The sequence below is a fragment of the Orcinus orca genome, chromosome 4, assembly GCF_937001465.1.
Source record: "Orcinus orca chromosome 4, mOrcOrc1.1, whole genome shotgun sequence".
Lineage (NCBI taxonomy): Eukaryota > Metazoa > Chordata > Mammalia > Artiodactyla > Delphinidae > Orcinus > Orcinus orca.
Genome location: NC_064562.1, coordinates 102,106,323 through 102,114,116, shown reverse-complemented (window position 1 = coordinate 102,114,116; position 7,794 = coordinate 102,106,323).

Sequence of the window (7,794 nt, the reverse complement as noted above, 5' to 3'; positions counted from 1 at the left end):
TTATGAGCTCTCTCTCATATTCTGATACTAAACATTTCTTAACTAATGTTACAAATATTTTCTCTCCATCTATTTCTTGTGCTTGTAATTTACACACCTGGATTAAAATCCCAGCACTAACACTGATTTCTGGATGACTTGAATAAATACTTACTCCTATGAGCCTGAGGGTCCTCAACTGTGAAATAGAAGTAGCATTTACCTTTAGGGTTGTTGTTAGGATTAAATGAGATAATGACTATAAAATGCTTGACTCAGTACCTGGCACAGAATAAGTGCTAAAGGTAATTAATGTTATTATTATTATTCATTGTTAAGCTTTAAAAGATTCCTCCATGTTTGAGCTAAAATAATGCCTACCTTCAACTTTTACCCAGTGGTTTCAGACCTACAGGAAAACAAAAATGAAAGTTTGAAAGATCTTTTAGGATGAATGGTAGAAAAAACATCACATCTGACTTTAGTTTATAACTTCTATTATAGCTCTGTTTTATTTTCACTTCCAGCCAATGTTGAAGAAATCAAATTGTTAGCACAGCAAGGGAAAGCCTGAACAGAAGTAAAAATTGAAAAAAATGTTTCAAGCAGATTTATAAAAACATTTTTCATAACAGCTTGGAAAGGTGTACAGACATCCTGTCTTCTCCCTGCTATAACATTACCTACAACATCATTGTTCTTAAAACCACCCATTTGTTCCTGAAGATCAAACAGCTCCTTCTGAATCTAATCATCATAAGACTTTTTGTATAAGTTTGCTCTACAGGTCACAGACAGCCTCATGAACTTGATTCCCCCGTAAGCTTCTAGAATAGGTAAGACAGGAAGAACTCTGCCCCTCCAAACTTCCAAATAAGGAAACAGAGGCTCTGAGGCAAAGCCATCTCTGACTTTCCCAGTCTGACTTGGAGTCCCCTCCTAGGCACCTCCATCCCATCATGTACCTACCTCTATCAAACCACTTTCAAGTCAGGTATATGTGTCTTGGTTTCCTTCACTAAATGAGTTCCTTGTGAGCAGAAACTCTACCTTCTGTCTGTGCATCCTTAATCCCTGCCTAGCATGAATGCATAGATAACAGATGGATTAATTGATGGATGGATGAATGTATGTCATACCTGCTAAAAAGTGGTACCCAGGTCTCCATAAGCCATACAGAGCATTTCTTTTTTAGATGTATTAACAAAATTTTTTAATGTCTTAAATGATCATACAGTACAGTAGACTTTGGGGGGAGTGCGTATATAGAGCTCTATGAATTTTAGGACATGTATAGATTCACATACTCGCAGCCACAATCAATCGACAGAACTGTTCGATTGCCACTAAAAACTCCGTTGTATCACCCTTTATAGCCACACCCTCCCCAACCCCTGGCAACCACTCGTCTATTCTCTATCACTAGCATTTTGTCTTTCCAGAATGTTGTACAGACCATAGAGAGCATGCCCTGTAAGGCACTGAATATTCTAGAGCTTAACTTTGGTGTTGCAGCTGCTCCCTCAGATATTTACCTTGGCCGCTTCCTGCTCCTGTCTTATTGGCAATTTGCTTCTCTTGCAGGAACTGACTTTTCGGCCCATCTCAGGCTGCTCTCACTTCCGGCTGCATTGAGTCTCTCATATTTTGAGCTTTCCAGATCCACTGAGGGGCTTTATTTATGATTAACATCTTCCACACTGTGTCTGTGCCCTGGATGTCTTTCTTCTTCGCTTTATTAAAACTGGATATGTTAACACTAGGTGTTTTCATCTTTATTAATATACTGAAAAACAGCTTGTTTGTTATAATTTCATCTTCCCAGGACTCAGGGGTGAGTCCTTGGGTGCTGCGTCAGAGGGCAGACAATGGAAGTGACCATGGGATCTCATGTTGTGTTCAAATCCTCCCTCCACGCTAACCCTGCTGAGCTTGGATCACATCTGCATACTTGACTCTACCCTGGGACAAGAGTTTTCCCAGGAGGATTTTCTATTCCTTATGTTAATAGGGTCTTGGTATGATCCTCTCCACTACTCTTCCAGATGCAACTGAATCCTGGAGTAAAAGCCCATGGGAGTCCCTGCAAATATACTGGCATACAAGAGTGTTACACAGTTTTGTTGAAATGAAATAGCACGGGCTTTGCTGTCAGCTGGAGCTAGAATTGAAAGTGATTTTATCGTGTGCTCAGTGTGTGACCTTGGCCAAAGTACTCAGCCTTTCTGAGCCTTGGGTCCCTTATCTTCATGTGACAGAGAAAGAAGGAAAGATGTTAGATTATGACTATTTGCGCTCCCCACCCCCATACACACACACTCCACAATACAACGCACCTGAAATGAGCAAGGATTCTTTGCCTGCTATTGGACTCTGGATTGGTTCCACCAGGGTGAGAGGTGGAGAGGAGAATTAAAGAAACCAGAAAGGCCAGATTGCATTGTTTAAGAAAGATTTGAAGGGGCAGTGGTGAGCCAGGAGGGAGCAAGCGGGAGCCTTTTTCATGGCCAACTACAAGGACGTGGGAGCTTAGGAGCTGGGGCTTAGATGCGTCATTTTGCATCTTCCGAGAAGCAGATGCCAAGATGAATTAGAAATACAGAGATTTATTAGGGAAAATACCCGTAAAATAAAAGAGAGAGGAAGCAGGACACGCAGGAGGGAAGTTTGACACCTGTGAAGAAAGAGTGGGAAGGAAGGAGGATTGAATAAGAGCTTCAGTCTGCAGTACAGCTCTGAGGGAGTCTTGGCCAGGCTGATGGGAGCCCCAGACCAAAGACTTCCCAGTAGAGGAGCTCCCTGTTGGGCAGGAATGGCCAAGCTCAGGTATCCCTACCACTCACGTTGGCTGGGAGCAGCCCAGGGAGGGCAGTGGTGGGTCCAAAGCCCTACTGACGCTACGGTGGGTCCAAAGGAGCTGCAGCACGAGGCTGTCAGCTACAACAGGTTCTCTCTTGAAGGGAGATCAGAGAGGCATGCTCCAATGTCCTCCATAGACCGTGGTGTAGAGATGGCCCTACCCCATATACCCTCACGGCTGCAGGGTTGATGGTCACTGCTGCTGTGTTGCCGTTCTATTGCTGCTCTTGACAATTACCAAAAACACAGTGGCTTGAAACAACACACGTTTATTATCTTATAGGCCTGTAGGTTTGAAGTCCAAGCAGAGTCTCACTGGGCTAAAGGCAAGTGTTGGCAGGGCTGTGTTTCCTTCTGGAGGATCTAGGGGAGAATGCGTTTCCTGGTCTTTCCCAGGTCCAAAGGCTCACAGCCTGCTTCCTCCGTCTTCAAAGCCAGCAGCAGCAGATGGACGCTTCTTACATCCCATCACTCTGACCTTTTTTCTGTACTCACATCTTCCGCCCTGTCTCCTCTTCTGCCTCCCTCTTCAACTTTTATGGACCCGTGTGATTACATTGGGGCCACCCAGATAATTCTAGAAAATCTCCCCATCTCAAGGTCCTTAACTTAGTCATACCTGCAAAGTCCTGCTGGCTGTCAGAGCAGTGTATTCATAGGTTCCGGGGGTTGGGACGTGGACATCATTATTCTGCCTCTCATGGTGGCTGTGAGTTTTCAGTCTGGATTCTGTGTCCCATCAGAAACACAGTCTGTGGAGCCAGCCATTGACAGAGAGGGAAGCAGTTGGGTTGTGTGGCAAATAGATGAACTCCAAAGTTGGATTTTTATCAAGAATTATGTGGGACGTTAATGATGGATATTTCTTACAAGCCATGTACTAAAAATAGTTTTGTTCAGGCAAAAATGGGAAGGGGATGATCAATTTGAGGGCAGAGGTAACGCTAACAAAATTTCATCTACAAAAGAAAAATACAAGTGTAACAAGTTTGTGGGATGCTTTCATCTGAAGTTGGTTCTTTTTGTCCAGCAGCCTTTTCCCACAAGGAGAATACCTAAATATCCTCCACATAATCAAAATTTCAAAAGAAACATATTCACAATAAAGCACATACCTGTTTAAGAAGAAGAATCTTGAAATGTAGTGAATCTGAAACAGATTAAATTCTTTTGCTTAAAAAGAGTAAGTTCATACTGTGGGGAATGCATTGAGAGTAAGGGTTATGGGATGGCCTTCATCAATGTTCAAAATCTTATCAACGCCACAGAATTCATAATGGAATAAAAATCTGTGAATAAAATGAATGTAGGGAGATTTTTAGCCATGGCTGTCATCTTACTCAACATCAAGGACTATATGCTGGAGAAAAATGCTGTGGCTATAATAAATGCAAGAAGACTTTTAGCCAATGCTTAATGTTTACTCTCTATTGGAGAATTCATATTGTGGATAAAGCCTATGAATGTAATGGGTATAGAAAACCTTATAGCAAGTTCTCAGACCTTACTAGGCACCAAAGAATTAATAATGAAGTTGAAACCTATGAGTTTCATTACTCTAAGGCTGGAGTAATGACTGTGAGAAGACAAGACCTTCAGCCATGCCTCCAGCCTTGCCTAAAGTGAGAGAAGTCATGTTGGAGGAAAGCCCTACAAGTGTAATGATTGTAGGATGTCCCTTAGACAGAGCTCAAACATTGAGCAACATTTCAGAATTCTCATGTGAGTAATGAATGCAGAGAAGACTTTAATAGATACTGGCAATTCATGGATTGAACAAACCCTATAAATACAGAGAACGTGGGGACACCTTTAGTCTGTGTCACTCCTTACTCTTATCAGAGGATTCATATTGGGGAATGAAGGTGGAGCTTCTCTTAGTTATAAATTTCATTGATTTAACATCAGAAAAAAGGCACAGCAATGAGAAACCTCTGAATTCGGCAATGTCTTTGGTTATAGCTCAATCTTATTGACAAGCAGAGCATTCTGATCTGGGAGAAATCCAAATCACAGAGCAAGTGAGTAATTTGAATACACAGGTAAAGCCTGAGAAATGTGAAGAGATCCATTTGTCTGTGTAAATACTTGGTTTTCATTATCATTTCACAGTAAATATTGGTAAATCAAGCCAAAGAGCAAGGATATTGAGGACTTTTGTCTTAGAGTCAAAATCAATAGAGGTAGCGGCTGCAGACAGAAGGCAATTTCTCTGTTATAAGGAAAGCCTAGCACATTTGTTCTTAAAAGTCTTGTCTTTTGGGACTTCACTGGTGGCACAGTGGTTAAGAATTGGCCTTCCAGTGCAGGGGACATGGGTTCGAGCCCTGGTCCAGGAAGATCCCACATGCTGCCAAGCAACTAAGCCCGTGCGCCACAACTACTGAGCCTGCGCTCTAGAGCCCGCGAGCCACAACTACTGAGCCCTCGTGCCACAATTACTGAAACCCATGCGCCTAGAGCCCCTGCTAAGCAACAAGAGAAGCCACCACAGTGAGAAGCCCGCACACCACAACAAAGAGTAGCCCCTGCTCACCGCAACTAGAGAAAGCCCACACGCGGCAACAAAGACCCAACACAGCCAAAAATAAATAAATAAATATATTAAAAATTAATTAATTAACAAAAATAGATAAAAGCCTTGTCTTTTAATAATGTGTATTGTAGGAATCATGAATGAACTCATTTTTTAATGGATAAAGTTTTTTGGGTTTTTTTAACATCTTTATTGGAGTATAATTGCTTTACAATGGTGTGTTAGTTTCTGCTGTATAACAAAGTGAATCAGCTATACATATACATATATCCCCATATCCCCTCCTTCTTGAGCCTCCCTCCCACTCTCCCTATCCCACCCCTCTATGTGGACACAAAGCACCGAGCTGATCTCCCTGTGTTGTGTGGCTGCTTCCCACTAGCTATCGATTTTACATTTGGTAGTGTGTATATGTCCATGCCACTCTCTCACTTCGTCTAATGGATAAAGTTTTGAATCTATTCCAAATGGCTCTGAGGAGACAATGAAGAACGAATCATCCGGAATGAAACTTTCCAAGTGAAAGGTCTTGATACACAGGAGGAGCCACAATTTTGTGATGATGAGTGTAAAAAGGAAGATGTAGGAGCAGAATGGGAGAGCCTAGTGATTTTAGAGGAAACAGTAGACTCACAGTGGTGGCGAGCATTGACTTATGGGGAGAAAAAACAAGGACAAGCTTCAGGATGGAGATCTGTGGAATCTGAGGGAACTATTTTCTTCGCTATCAGAAACCATGTAGAGAAGCAAGTGTGACCAAGGCAAATGGGAACAAAGGGCCAAGGTCCTCGGGGGAGACTGCGGCAGGACTCCCATTTAATCCACAGTGAACGTGAACGTTGGGGATTATGTTATTGTTTCACTTGAAAGTAATTTAATATATTGTATAAATGAAAAGGTTTTTTTGGAAAAAAAAAAGAAGAAAAATATTGGACTACAGTGGGGAAAAGATTTGTAAATGGAAGGAAGAGAGGCCTAGGGAACACCAGGAGGCTGAGAAAGCATGGCCCTGTGGAGAGGGAGAAGAGGGGAGGAGACATGCAGATCCTTGAGAAGCAGATTTTAATTACGCAGAGCGGGTCTGTGGTGATTGCGCAATGTAATCCCTTCTTTTTTTTTTTTTTAACATCTTTATTGGGGTATAATTGCTTTACAATGGTGTGTTAGTTTCTGCTTTATAACAAAGTGAATCAGTTATACACATACATATGTTCCCATATCTCTTCCCTCTTGCGTCTCCCTCCCTCCCACCCTCCCTATCCCACCTCTCCAGGCGGTCACAAAGCACCGAGCTGATATCCCTGTGCTATGCGGCTGCTTCCCACTAGCTATCTACCTTGCATTTGATAGTGTATATACGTCCATGCCTCTCTCTTGCTTTGTCACAAGGGTAATCCCTTCTTTACTTCCCCATCCTGCTCCCACCCTAATACAACCTTCAGTAAAGTTCACATTGCTTTCAGTGCCAGCGGATCAGATTCGTGCTTCCTTTAAGGTGGCCTTGCTTTATTTGGGTTATGTGTAAAAGCATGATTAGCATCTACCTTTGGGTCATAAGGGATATGTAAAGCGAAGCACGTGGAATTGCTTGACACAGAGCATACTGAGCATCTAAGATGTACCTGTCACTATTCTATGTGCTAGGAATGGAGCGATAGGACGGTCTTGCCCTTGTGGATCTCCATAAGAGGTCATTTTTCTTAACTTCCTTCTCAGGAAACATTCAGTTTAGAAGATAATGCACCCAAAAGGACATTTAGGATCTCTTTGATTTCACACCTGCATAGACAGGCAAGCCCCTTGAGTGGTATGATATTGACCAGTTATGATAATAATCTTGGCTAATATTTGTGGCTTGAACTTGGGGAGTTTTTATGTGTGAATGTGTTGAATCCTCACATCGTGCTTGTAAAGCAAGTATCTGTGTCACCCCCATTCTGAAGATAAGGACGATGGAGCACAGAGGTCTCGAAGCACTTAGCAGGGATTTGGCAGAGGTGAGATTTAAACCAGATGTTAGCCTTCAAAGCTGCCACTCTATGGAGACACCATTCTACCACTGGAGTGAAAAGGCCTATTCCCTCCGGAGAAGTAAGCGTTATCTAATGACCCTACCCACGCAGCCCTTAATGAGTTAACTGTTGGACAAATGTTTGCTTTTCATAAAACAAACTTTAATGCCTTTATCTTTCCAAATGTGTGTAGTGCCGACAAGGCCATTCAGGGAGCCAGGGAACAGAAGCAGGCCGAGTAAGCCTTTATTTACATTTTGAGAAGACAGTTCAGCATTTTTCTTGTCTACAGAAGAACCCTAATATCTGTCTGCAGAGCTCGTTCTGGGTTCCCGCCACTGTTTGCTCCCCAACCCCGCTGCCAAGATAAAGTCCTCCCCTTAATCCTCAGGATGCTGAGACTGCCCT